A 15,000-nucleotide genomic window follows, 5' to 3' on the forward strand; every position below is an offset into this window, starting at 1 on the left:
GTATATATGTATATACAGCCAAAACAGAAGAACAGAACAAATACTGATAAAGCTTCCGAACCAGGTGAAATAACAGTCTGCACAAATAAAATATTATGGAATGCTTTTCTGTTTATTTTAATACCTTCAGAACTTCATCAGAATACAAAATATAAAAACTCTGAAAATACACTAACCATTTAAATGCATGCAACCAGTTGGGTACAACTTTGCAACATTGCTGATTGTTAATCCACTAAACCACTTAAGAGCACACCTGATATTAAGGTTACCATTCAAACCCGGAAATTCTTCTGCATTCAAAAACAACTGCTACCTAAGTTCAAATACTTTGAGCAAACCATTAACATCCTCCACAAAATCTTGAATATTTTGTATCACTATAAATTTAAATTCTTTAAAGGTAATAAAACTAGGTAATACAGCTATCACAGTGTTTACTAAGTGCATTTTTTTACTCTCTATTTCTGATCATTACATAATGCTCCTTCATGCGATCAGACTGCTTCCTTGTAGTCTTAACTATATAAAACGACCAACAGGATGTACAGAAACTGAAATACACTACATTCCTAGTATTATAGTCAAAGTATCTTCTCAACTTAATAGTAAGGTTATTATATTTCTACATAAATTCTTTGCAAGCATAGATATATTTATACATCATGATTTTCACATATGAACATTCCGTGTTTTTTTAGAAATTGTGTTATGAATAACTTTATTATTCTGTTCAAAAAGAGACTTAAAAGTCTTTGTCTTTTTGAAACTAAAAAGCAGATTATCTCCTAAAACTTCTGTTAAATCTCTATTATCTTTGATAATGCACCAATTCTTATTTAGAATTTCTCTGACTGACTAAAACAATGAGTAAAAAGGTCACACAGGAAAACCAATTGGTTAAAAAACCCAAAAAGAAAAATCTAGCAAAGCTATACTGTGTAATACCTTAAACCTCTTGTATCAAAGGCAACATGGGATATAGCCAAATTACCCTTTAAGGATATCAGGTGTTTCAGCTAAATGGCAATTTTGAATTTCCAAGACTTTTTCTTTTACTTTTATTTTTAAGTCTATTTACGGACAATTTCAGGCAATATATATCACAACTAAATGAGAGGGGGAAATTGAGTCTCATATTATGTGTAGATGTTTTCTTCTGACTAACACAGCTGAACTTTAAAATTGGGATGGACTTGTTATACCTTTTTACTTGGACATCCTCTAAACATTGATCTATTAAATACCCAGGATCTTTGTAGAAACAACTTCTTAAGAAAAAGGCATTCTTTCTAGATAAACAAATGAATTGTGCTTTAATGACATTTTGTTTCATAAAAAACAGGTGTTAACTATAATAATTTAAACACTTGTTTCTAAAGTCTTCTTACGATATATTCATGAATGAAATTGTAACTTGTCTTGATCCAGTCTTAACTCTACATCTAAAAAAATGTATTTTATTACCCACATCAGAAACTGTAAACTGAAGAAAATCTTTGCTTTTGCTTTGCTTTTATTTTTGCAATTTAATTGTATTTTATTAAACCTTGAACATCGAGCTTTTGTTTTTTTCTTTATTGTACTACGTTCTACCTTTTAAATCTGTTTAGTGAACACATTCATATTGCCAGCCAGATGGATTTTCAGCCCAAGTGTTCTGTTTCTAAACATGCTGCTAATAGTTCATCTATCTGCCCTAGTAACCTACATTGTTTTCTTATGGTTAGTACTAATCTGCTTCTGAATACCTGTGCTGATATCAATGAGCTGATAAGGCAGAGTAAACTAAGTGCTGTTGAAATGAATGAACTTTTTAAAATTTTAAAGACACTTAAATCTAAAACTGAGCTTTTTAAAAAAATACAATGGCAAAGCCTTAGTTTCTTTGCTTATTTGAAAATGGGTTTTGTGCCTAGGGAATTAAGAATCACAAACATGCTGACTTATGGCAATAAATACCCTGAACTCCTGCTTAAATGGCAACAACTGAACCTAAAACTGAGTGACGATTATATGTGGCTAATGAATGATTTTTTTATGAAATATGAAGCCTAATTAACAGCTAAAATTGAGACTTTAGAAGACAAACTGATTAACTCTCCTGACCTCCATCTGAATACAATAAATTACTAGAGAAATTAAAGGTATTTTAAGAGATAATGATAACAACTGAAAAATGTTAAATATTCCATGACTTTAATGACGTTAAACAAAATAACATCTTTCATTGGCTAAGAGTGATTCCAAGAATGATGTCACCTGCTGTTGCTTCTATTTTATCTCAAAACACTCTACACTTTGAAGGTTCTACAAACAATGCCACAAATATAGCTGTTACCTTTCTTAAATGTAGAGATACAGTAAGTGACCTGGACAATTTTACTCAATCTAAATTCATTTAATGAATGTAATAGCCCTGAGGTTTTGGTGAATGCTGCAAGTAATGTAACTGATAGTGTCCATGATTCGGTGGTTATAAAGGAAGCTGACATTAATCACGGAAATGAAGCTACGAGCAACGATAATGCTTTTTTAACCAAATCCGAATTTCAGTTTCAATTTCCAATTCAAATCAGGCAAGAGGACAGAGAAGGAGTCGCAAGAAGCTTGGAGAGAGAGAAACGTCCAAGTCACCCACCCAGATGAAGGTAGGGCCAGTTACTAGGAGCAAGAAACAACAAAAAACTTTGTATATTAGCTTTACTGTTGTCAACCTGTCTAAATATATTTTGAGTGACTTTGAGATATGGCTGTTGAGTAAAGGGCTTTCTTTTATACCCTCATATGAGGGAGATTTAAGTGACTTACTTATGGAGTTAGGACTCTTCACTAGAAGCACTGATTTAAAACTGTTCTATAAGAATATGTCTGATTTTGATAATAGCTCTTTAAAGAGATCTAGCACCTTTGTATCAGTAAACACACCAACAGTTAAAACGTTTCATGCTATATGTGAACAGAAAATCTGTGAGATGTTCTTTAAACATAATGCTGCTTGTAAATATTATAACTTAGATACGAAAGAACTTGTAGCGCTGTTTAAATTATCTCAAAATGAAAGTATAATCATAAAGCAAGTGGACAAAGGTGGGAAGATTATTATTATTATGGATACTGAACAGTGCAATAACTGAATGTATGAATTTTTGTTGGAATTTGACACCTTTGTACTGGTTGATAAGGTCTGTGTAACTAATGTTATTAGTAGTGTTAAATCTTTTTTGTATGATGGAAGGCTTAGTTACACCTGAGCTATATAATTATCTTTATTCTTCTAATCCAGTGATCCCAGCAATCTATGGGATCCCTATGATTCATAAAAGCTTGCAAACTTATCTGATGAGGCCTATAGTCTCGGGAAGCAAGTGGGTCACTACAGCCCTTTTAAAATACTTAGAAAAAAAACTTGCACCTTTATTGCAGCATAGTAGAAGTTATATCAAATATAGTAATGATTTTTTAAGTAATCTAAGAGAATGGACTATTATTATATAGCAATGAAAATATGGTAATGGTTCCTATGGATATAAAATCATTATTTACGGTGATACCTAATGATTGCAGTTTAGAATCTATTTGCATATCCACAGTGACTATTCACATTCTAAGATTGAAACGCTTTGTTTGATGCTTGATAATATGTTGAATCCCAATGTGTTTATCTTTAATAATCATTTTTTTCATCAATGGCTAGGAGTAGTGATGGGCACCCCAGTGGCCAGCATGTATGCTAACCTAGTGTTGGCTAGGTGGGAAGAAAAGTTTATTTTTAATACTGATGGAACTTTTAAGAATGAACATCTTATGTTTTTCAAGCGATTTTTTGATGATGTGTTTTTGTTATGGAATGGAAGTTTAGGTAATCTTGACATCTTTGTTAATTCTTCACTGTAAAGTACAGAATTTGTAACTTTTGATGTTAACTTTTCTTATGAATATATTAATTTTTTAGATGTTGTGATAATGTGTAATGATACGAAGTTTGACACCAAAATTCATAAGAAGGATGTTCAAGTAACCAGATATGTCCATTTCAACAGCATGCACCCCAGACATATATATAGGGGGGTTGTGAAAAGTCAATTTATAAGAGTCAGTACACTTAATACAAGGGGTGAAAATTTTACTGAGGAAATAAATAATATGGTTTAAGATTTTGTAAGCAGAGGCTATACAAATTAACTTAATGAGAATACAAGAGAATTAATGATTAATGAGAGAAAAGACTTAGTCAGGCCTTACTTACATACTACTAACAATGATACTACTGTGGGGAATACAGCTGATTATGGTACGGTAAAAGGAATAGATGGTTTTATAACTGTTATGCATTGAAAAAGAGCCATAGACTCGAAAGCTTTGCTTTTATTTTTGCTATTTAACTGTGTTTTATTAAACCTTGAATGTTGAGCTTTTATTTTTTTCTTTATTGCACTATGTTCTACCTTTTAAAGCTCTATAGCAAACAGGAGAGATATTATTTATTTTAAGAAAATCTACGCTGTTAGGAATTTCTATCAAAAATAAATCAAAGTCTTCTCTATTCCCTTGCCATATAAAGAAAATATCATCTGTATTTCTTTTTTATAGCTATACTTTTATGAAACCCTTTAGTTTTACTAATGTTTCCACTTCCCACTAGCTTAAGACTAAATTTGCATATACTGAGGCATTCTAGACCCCATAGGCACTCCCCTCTTAGACACACACACACACACACACACACACACACACACACACACACACACACACACACACATATATATGTGTTTGTGTGTGTGTGTGTGTGTGTGTATATATATATATATATATATATATACACACACACACACACACACACACACACACACACACACACACACACACAAACACATACTTGTACTTTAAGAGCTCACATCGTAAATTGCAGAAAAAGTCCCTTGTCATCTGAAGCTTTGCTAGCTAAGCTAGAAAAGCAGCAAGGACTTTTTACCAAGCTTTACACATCCAGGGATGGAGAAATCAAGACCAGCTTTGTGATATCCCACAAAATTGCAAAAAGAAGTAAGCCATTCTCTGATGGGGAGTTCATCATAGAGTGTTTGGTGGATGCTGCAGTGCTAATATGCCCTGAGAAAAAAGAAGCAATTGAGAATGGGCCCTTCTCCAGGAGAACCTTAATGAGAAGGATCGAGAACATTGCAGGAAATCTGTAGCTTCAGCTGCAAAAAATAGCAGATAATTTTGACATTTTCTTCTTGACTCTGGATGACAGTTGTGATGTCTGTGACACAGCCCAATTACTTGTCTTTGTATGTGGAATAACAAAAGACTTTGAGATTACGGAGGAGCTGGCAGCAATGCAGTCAATGAAAGGGATGAAGAGGAGGAGCGATTTGTTCATAGGTTTATAGGTTCATAGGTAGGTACTATGCTATTGGCCCTAGGGCCTATATAAGCCTAGCCAAAAGGTACCCTGGCTTTTGCCACCCAATAAAATTATTTTCCTGTACCCCTGTTGAGCAGAGTCACAGAAGTGATCCCTGGGGTGAATTTCCTATCTCCCATCCAGTCATCAAGATTTTTCTTGAAGGGTGCTAAAGAGGACCTTTGTTTGATAAAGATAGGTAGTTTGTTCCAGAGTATGGGAAGTCTCTGGGACAGGAATCTATCCCTCCAGCATGTTCTGTTTATTGTGGTGACAAGGTTTAGGTCCCTAGAGCATGTAGCTCGGAGGGGTTGGGATTTCTTTAAGTGGAGCATGTCCAACAGCTCTGGGTTTAACATAGCTTTGTATGTTAGGCAGAGATCACCTCTGAGTAGGCGATATGCGATGGAGTAAAGCTGGAGTTTTTTGAGACGGTCTGCGTAAGGCATCTGTTTGAGGCTGGTAATCCTCTTTGTGAGGTATTTCTATGGCCTTTCCAGTTGTAGATGTCTTGTGAGGTACATATCAAAAGGGGCATGGTACTCTATAATGGGTCTAATGAGTGATGAGTAGAGGGGAACAATGACCTCTTTTTTCCTGGATGAGAAACCTTTTGTGATGAGGTGTGCCACGTAGAAGGATTTCCTGACTACTGCGGCAATGTGATTATCAAAGAAGAGACTAGTGTCCACCTGTGTTCCAAAGTCTCTTATCACACTTTCAGTGTTAAATAGACTACCGCCTATGTAGTAGCTCGTGGGTACACAGTTTTTACCAAAGGGGATGACAATGCACTTTTTGGCATTGAGCTTGAGGCCATGACTTTGACACCAGGCATCTGTCTCAGTGAGGCCCTTTTGTAGGATGTCCACATCATTAGGAGTTTTGATCATGGCTCCTAGTTTGCAGTCATTTGCGAACTTAATTAGCCAAAGACCTTATGTGTTCGCTTGTACTTCAGAGAAGTAGATACCAAACAGGAGAGGACCCGGGACTGAACCCTGTGGTACTCCACTTGTCACTGGTCTGAAGTTGGATTTGGAGTCTGCTACTTTCACAGTGTGGGTTCTGTCAGTGAGCCAGTTGCCAACCCATCTTGTGACATAGGGATTTATAGCTAGTTTAGTGAGTTTATCTATAATTTCAGAGTGGGAGATGATATCAAAAGCCTTGGCGAGATCTAGATAGGCTGTGTGAATCACCTTACCCTCATCTACGGCTTTGGTGACCAATTCAAAGACGTCTATCAGGTTTAGGAGACATGATATGCCTTTTACAAACCCGAACTGGGTGGGGTCCAGAGTTTGGAGATTACTAATGTCATTGTTTATAAGTTCCATGATGATGCGCTCCATAGCCTTGCAGATCAGGCTCGTCGGGCTAATGGGGCGGTAGTTCCCGGGGACCGTGGTGGCTCCACATTGTGCACCATTCAATGGGCACAAAGCCTGAGGTGAGGCTATGATTGAACATGGTACTTAGGTGGGGTGCCAGTTCATTCTGTAGTTCATGTAGAATGCAGCCTGGGATGTTGTCAGGTCCCATGGATGCTGTGTTCTTGGCTTTGGAGAGTATGTTTTTTACCTGCGCAGCCGTGATTACAGGAACTTTGCATTCTTCTGGTCTAGAGATGGGCCCTTTAGGGGATGAGAGGGGGTAAAGTTAGCACTGAAACTATCTGCCAGGATCTTGGCGATATCAGTTGGTTCTGTATATTTAGTTCCATTGTGCTGTAACTCAGAGCAGATCTGAGTGTTGCCATTGAGATTCTTGACATAGCTATAGAATGCTTTGTGGTTGTCTTTAGAATCAGTGGCAATTTTGTTTTCGTAACTAGCTTTGGAGGATTTTATGAGGGATCTCAGGTTCTTACTGAGGCTGACCAGGGAGTTCCTCAAATCATGGGATTTTATTCTTTCTTCTGTTGTAGAGTTTGATTATGGCAGGGGACCACCAGATTGGCTTCTTTTTTTTTGGAGGATAACATCTTGGTTCTGTTATGGATTGCACTATCCATGCACTCGTGTAAGTGCTCATAAAGTGCATTTGTGTGTAAATGCGTGCTTGGACAAGCTGGGACTGAAATGGGACAAATTGGCAGGTGTTACAACCGATGGTTGTCCAAATCTGACAGGAAAAAAATGCCAGACTTTTGAAGCAGATACAAAATAACGTGACTGAAATGACCCCAGAACAGAAATTGGTATTTTTGTATTTCATTATACATCAGTTGGTGTTGTGTAAATCTGTGCTAAAAATGAACCATGTTACTGATGTTGTAGCTAAAATAGTTAACTTCATTAGGGCAAAAGCATTGTATCATAGACAGCTTGTTGCACTTTTGGAGGAGCATGAAACTGAATGTGGTGACTTATGCTACCATACAGCTGTCAGGTGGCTCAGCCTGGGCAAAGTGCTTAAAAGAGTATGGGACCTGAGAGCACAGATTTGAGAGTTTTGTGAAAAAAAAGGCAATGACACCTGCAACTCTCAGATGCCGACTTGTTGGCAGATTTTGCATTTGCTGCTGATGTGACTGCACTAATGAATGAACTAAATACCAAACTGCAAGGCAAAGGCCTTCATGAATGCTTTCATGAGAAAATTGCAGTTTCTTATAAGCCATTTGGAGAGCAACATTCTCACCCACATGCCATCACTGAAAGAAGCCACACCGTCAGGTGATCACCTCCACAAATACTCATCCATGTTAGGAGCAACTTGAAGACTTCAGAATAGTTGAGAGTGAAATGCACATGATTTCTTCTCCCTTCACTTGCACTGTAGATAATGTACCCAGTGATGTTCAGCTCAAGCTCATTGACCTGCAGTCTGAAACACTACTGGCAGTGCACTTTAAGTCAGTATCACTGCTGGATTTTATTCTTCTTTCAAACAGGAAAACTTTACAAACCTGAGGAGGCATGCTCAGAAGATGTTGATTCTCTACCTACATAAGTATACAAACATTCTCAGTGATGAACTATAACAAATCCAGATACAGATCCTCTCTCACTGACGATCACCTGTCAGCTGTTCTTCGCATATCCACCTCAGACATTCAACCTGACTTCAGTGCACTCGTTCAAGCCCAAGACAGACTAGATTTCTCTCACTGACTAAAAAAACTGAAAAAACAGCAAATAAAGTAATTAAGCTACAAAAAGTGAAATTGTAGTCCTATCACTTTTTTGTATAAAGTTAATTTAATGCTGCAATTTGAATAAATGTTGATTAAATAGTGATGTACTGTTGTTTTTACTATGCCTATTTCACATTTTCATAGCCTAATCATAACATCTACCAGTAGCAGCTAATCAAAACCATGCAATTTACTGCTTTTTATAATGAGATAAAATTAATGTGGAGCAGAATTGAGTTCAGCCTATTGGTCCGGCCCTCCAAAACAGTCCCAATTTCTTATGTGGCCCCTTGGGAAAATTAATTGCACACCCCTGTTTTAGAGAGAAACTATCCCCTGGAATTTATTAGGGACATCAGACTGAGGTGTGTTCACACAGCGATGGAGGTTCAACCCCATTTTAGGTAATGTAGAACCTGCCTTTGCTGATCCCAAAGTAGCAGTTAAGACCAAGAGACTTGTGCTTGAGTACCATCCAGTAACCTATGAGGTTAGGAACATTTTGAATAAATATGGGACTGTGTTTAAAGCTGACAGGGAGCTACTGCATTTGTTGGGAGATGAACCATCAGTAGTTTATAAAAGGGGCAGGAGTCTTAAGAATTTTTTTTGAGTTAGGTACGTGTGTGAATGAGAAACGGGGAAGGGTATGGTTAAATGCGGTTGTTGCAGTCAATGCAACTGTATTTTGGAAGCTTCTGAAATTAATGTGGGTTTATTTGATATACCAGTGAAATTATCAGATGGCTGCAATTGCAAAGCTAATAGAGTTGTTTATATCATTTGCAACTCTTATTGTAGTGCATTTTGCATTGAGAAAACCTACGGAGTCCTTAAACATAAGATTTATGAACATATTAATGATATTAAAAACAAAAATATGAGTAATGCACTTTATAAACAATCCTTGCTGTGCAAGAATTTTATTAAGTTTAGATTTGCAGTCCTTGAGACGGTTCCGGTAAATCCAAGGGGTGGATCTTTTGAGACCATTTTGGAAGTCAAGGAATTATCATGGCAGTTGTGTTTCAATTCGCTTGACTCCCCTGATCAGTTAGTAGTGTGCTTAAGTGGAGGACTTATGATTTTGTTTTAAATGTTTATGAATTTTTTTATGTTCATAAGTTGCTCTCCTACTTTGGACACAATAGAAGAGGCTGTGTGGGTTTTGTTCAAGCAACTTTACTTTATACAAACAAATCAAGATAGAAGTTTACTGACTTTAACTTAAGTATATATGCAAACTAACTACTGCGATCATGCATGCTCTCTCTCTGGCTGCTCTCTCAAAATGGCACTAGGGACATGCTTCTTAAAGACACTGCACACATCACATATACACTCTGATCTACATCCTCCCTCTTTGAGAAAATAGATTATACAACATTATGAATCTATTTGACATGCAGAAATCACAGGTAATTCTTTCTCATGAATTTATACAAGATTAAATATATATTTATACAGTTAAGTCCATATTGCTGCATATTTCACATGTGGCTTAGATATTCGTCCATATCATGTGACATAAAACTGGCAATTGGATTTAGCAAATGGAACAGTCTCAACACAATGTTCAATCTTTGAAGTTTTTAGTAACATCTTCAAGAATGGAATCAGAGGTTTGAACACACTCTGGGATAGAAACAACATTTGGTTCACTCTGGTATTCAGAAACTACATCACAGAAAGTGATGATGATGATAATTCTGGTACAAGAAGAAGATGTCTATGATTTCTCCGATATTGTACACCCTCGGATTCTATAAGGAAGGACCTTGGCTTGGAACAAATGCCTGTAAGCTGACAAATCTGGATGAAACCTTTCGCCGTTTGTATTTTCACTGTTTCTCCTTCCATCAATGAACAAATTAATCTGCTCGATTTGTCATAACTGGACTTCTGGATAGTACGCTTCTTGGATAATTGAGCTTTGATGTCTTATTGTTCTTAGCTTTATGCCTTAATAAACTGGAACTAATAGGTAGCATAATTCTGGTTTGCCTGGAAAGAAGTCTTTGAGGAGGTGAGCCAAGAATATTGTCATGTGGTATGTTTCTGAGATTAAGCAAATTCAAAAATACGTCAGAGTTATCACACTTTGATCTTTCAAGTAATTGCTTTGTACTCTGCACTGTATGTTCAGCTAGACCACTTGACTGTGAATATTCAGGACTGCTAGTGACATGTACAAAGTCCTATTCTCTTGCAAATATCTGAAACAACTGACTAGTAAATTGAGCACCATTATCATAAATAGCTTTGTCTGGGCTACCATGGACTGAGAAATGACGTTTTAACTTAGTAATAACAGCAGTGGAAGTTAGATTATGTAGTAGAGCAATATCAAACCAATTTGAATAAGAGTCTACCAATACTAAATAGTTTTGATTGTTCCACTTGAAGATATCAGTTGCAACAGTTGACCAAGGTAGTTCAGGAGCTGGACTTAGCTGAAGTGTTTCTCTTTGCAAATGAGATCTAGTACTATTGCATACTTAACAAGAAGACAGTACTTTATCAATGTCTTTTGGTAATGAAAGCCAAAATACTAATTCTCTCGCTCTTCTCTTAGTGGATGCAGAACCTGGGTGACCACAATACAAAATTTGGATATACTCTTGTTGTAAGGAAGCAGAAACAACAATTTTAGAACCTTTGAAAATAATGCCATCTTCCATCAACATTTAATTTCTGTAAGGAAAATAGGTTTGCACTTCAGGTGGTACGCTAGATTGCTTTGACGGCCATCCAACATTAATATAGTGATTGAACTTTTGCAAAATTGGATCAGTCTTTGTGTGATCTCTTAACTCATCAAGTCTAGTGAAAGAAAAATTATGCACTGCCATCACGTCAAAGTCAAAAGTCTCTGCATCATGCTGTTCCATCACATTTCTGGGCGATCTGGATAAGGTATCAACCAGATAGAGCAATTTGCCTTTTGTATAGACCATTTTGAAATTGTACTTTTGCAATTTGAGCATCATTCTTTGTAATCTTGCTGGAGCAGAATACATAGGGTTCTTTAGAATAGCAGCTAGAGGTTGATGATCTGTTTCAACCTGAATAGCTTGACCATAAATATAATCATGAAACTTGGAACATGCAAATACTATTGCCAAAAGTTGTTTCTCAATTTGAGCATATTGCATCTCAGTGATCTACATGCATATGCTACTGGTCTACCCTCTTAAAGTAAAACTGTGCCAAGACCAAATTTTGAAGCATCACAGGAAAGAATAACTGGTTTATTCACATCATAGCATCTTAATGTCGGTGGGGTAGCAACTTTCTGCTTAAGGTCTTCAAATGCCTTCTGGTGCTGTTCTAACCATGACCATGCAACATTTTTGTGCATCAGCTCTCTTAAAGGTGCTGTCAACTCACTGAAGTATGGTATAAACTTGCCTAAATAGTTGACCATGCCAAGAAAATGCTGTAGAGCTTGTACATTGTCTGGTGCTGACATATCAAGCATAGCTGCTTGCTTGGTCCGGTCTGGTCTTAAGCCTGTACTGGTAAATAAATGACCTACATAACGTAACTTCTGGAAGTCTGAATTTGCACTTCAGAGGACTGAGCTTCAAGTTTACTTCACGTGCTCTGTCTAGAACTCTCTTTAGATTTCTGTCATTTTCAGCTTCACCATTGCCTCAAACCAATAAATCATCTACTATTATGGCACAAAGATAACCCCCAAAAATTTGCTCTGTTGCATGCTGAAAGACTTCACTAGCAGAATTTATTCCAAATGGCATCCACAGAAATCTATATCTGCCAAACAGAGTACCAAAAGTGGTTAGAAATGAGGATTTGCAATCAAGCATCACTTGCCAAAATGAACTCTCCGCATCCAAAACAGAAAAAAACAGTGGCATTCAATATTAGAGCTGCGACCTCTTTGATTGTGCACATTAGATGATATGGTTTCTTCAATGCTTTGTTCAAATCTCTTGGGTCAATACATATTCTGATTTCTTCTGAGCCTTTTTTGTGAGCTGCAACCATGGACGACACCCATTCAGTTGGTTCTGTGACTGGACAAATCACACCTTGCTGCACCATTTTATCCAACTGAGCTTTAACTTTATCTTGCATAGCTATCGGAACTCTTCTTGCTAGTCTGACCACTTGAATGACCTCTGGATCTAACTTCATGGAATACACAACTGGAAGTTTGCCCAATTTTTCATAGAAAACATCAGCATACTCTGAGAAAATGGTTTCAGAAAAATTAAAAGTAGGAGATGCACTTATGTGATGATCTTCTTTGGTAAAAGAAAGCAGATTCATTCTCAAACTGTCTCTGAGTCCCAATTAAGACTGTACATAGAATAACACGTTGTAACAGCTCTTGGCCAAATAACATGAAAGGATCACTGAGCCTTTGGTTTGAATTTCTTCACCTACATAAGCAACAAGTTTCGTACTACTGACCACATTGAGTTGTTCATTAGCCCTCTCTTTAACAAATATGTCTGCTGATATAATATTATACTTTGAGTCAGTGTTTACTTTAAGCTTTGTGGATTTACCATAGATCCGAACAGTACAAAATAATTCAAAATACTTCACTTTTCGCCAATAGATTCATTGCATCAACTCTTTCACCAAGCACTGATACACTATGTATATAGAAAGTTGACTGCTTCGACTCTACTTGATCAGCTTGCTTTTTTGTGTGACCTTTCTTTACAACTGTGTGAATTTTGCTTGATTTGCAAAACATTTGGAAATGGTAGCATTTTTTTACACTTGTGGCATTGCTGACCAAATGCTATGCATTTCTCTCTTTTAGACTCATGATTTGTAACACAACTGGGATAATTCACAATAAAGCTAGGTTTGGGTTTTGCTGATTCATGCCTATACTGTAGTACGCTTGAGTCTTAGCATGCTCCTTTAACTGAGCTGGTCTTAGAACTTCCTGGAAAGCTACAAGGTTTCCCTGATGAACCAGCAGGGATAGTGGCTGCCATGAGCTTAGGCCTACTTCTATTTGCCATGTGTTGCATGCTACCTAAATTTGCTCTGCAGCCTACTGAAACCATGCTCTTGTCACTCACAAGCATATTTGTGTGTTTTAATGTCACTTCATGAATTTGACAAATCTCTATGGCTTTACTCAATGGTAAATCACTGTCACGAAGCAAAATCTTTCTCACAGCAACACTATTAACACCACACACATCTGTCCTTTATTAACTCATCTTTTAAGTCACCAAACTGACACGTTTTAGCTTTCTTTCATAGGTCAGTTATATAAGCTGCAACCCCTGGTTTCTGATCTCTTATGTAAAACGAATGCCTCTCCAATGTAATATTTATCTGGGGGCTGCACATTTCTCTGACTTGCGCTTCAAACACTCGGGGTCTTCCCTTGATTCAGCCTGTACAACAATATGATGACTTTCACCTTCTCCTTCATATACTGCTGGTGCATATACAAATGAACGCTGTCTTTCTGTGGCCTCTGACCCAGCTAGGTTTAGCAAAATGAATGCCCTGATGCATGCATCTTTGTCTGCATAAGCTACTTGCATAAAAATATCATACTCTTGCTCAAATATTCTCCAATTTTCTACAGTATTCTGATCAAATACAAGAGGTAACAGCTTTCGAAATCCGTCTGCCATATTGACACATACCAGTGAAGGGTTTTGCAAATAAGCACAAACATATACACATACACATATGCCAGAACTTTATGCCAGTATCTGTAACTTTGCACTTCTGAAATTATGCTTTTTTGACGCTCTGTGTAACTGGATTTTGCAAAATAAGTCTCTAGGGCATTGTAATACTCTTGAAATTATTGCTCTGCTATACCAATTTACCATAATTTTAACAAGCATCTCAAATAACTGTACTATGTGAATAAACTGAGCAATAGAAGCTCTAAGTCAATAACATTTCAAAGTAATTGCACTTTGCAAATAAACTGGGCACAACACACTGAAACCTCCCCAAAATGGCAGTACCTTGCTAGGCAACTCTTTACAGTGTAAGAAACACTCTGTAAAGGTGGCACTTTGTGAATAGACACACCCAGTACAATAAACTTTTTGAAATGGCTATACTTTGACTGTACTTCACGAGATAGTTGCACTTTGCACACAAAAAACTCTTTGGAATGCAAACACAGTAATAAGCACACACTGTAAACACTTTTACACACTTTGAGATACTTCAAATAACTTTAGTTATGCCCTTGATACAATACAAAGTTGTAGTTATGGTTTTAAGTGACTGCCATGTCTCTTAACATTTCCTTTCTGGAAAAGATTAGGGCAAAAGTTATATGCAAGCAGTTTGGATCTATCTTTGACTCTTATGAACCCTGGAATCTTCTTCAGTCTGAGTTCAAAGCTTGCTATATCATTCAGACCATTTTAACTCAAGTTGTTAATGATCTCCTAGTGAACAGGATCTAAAGTCCTCCTTG

Source organism: Protopterus annectens, chromosome 8.part0, assembly GCF_019279795.1.
Source record: "Protopterus annectens isolate FY-2018-M chromosome 8.part0, PAN1.0, whole genome shotgun sequence".
Taxonomy (NCBI): Eukaryota; Metazoa; Chordata; order Ceratodontiformes; family Protopteridae; genus Protopterus; species Protopterus annectens.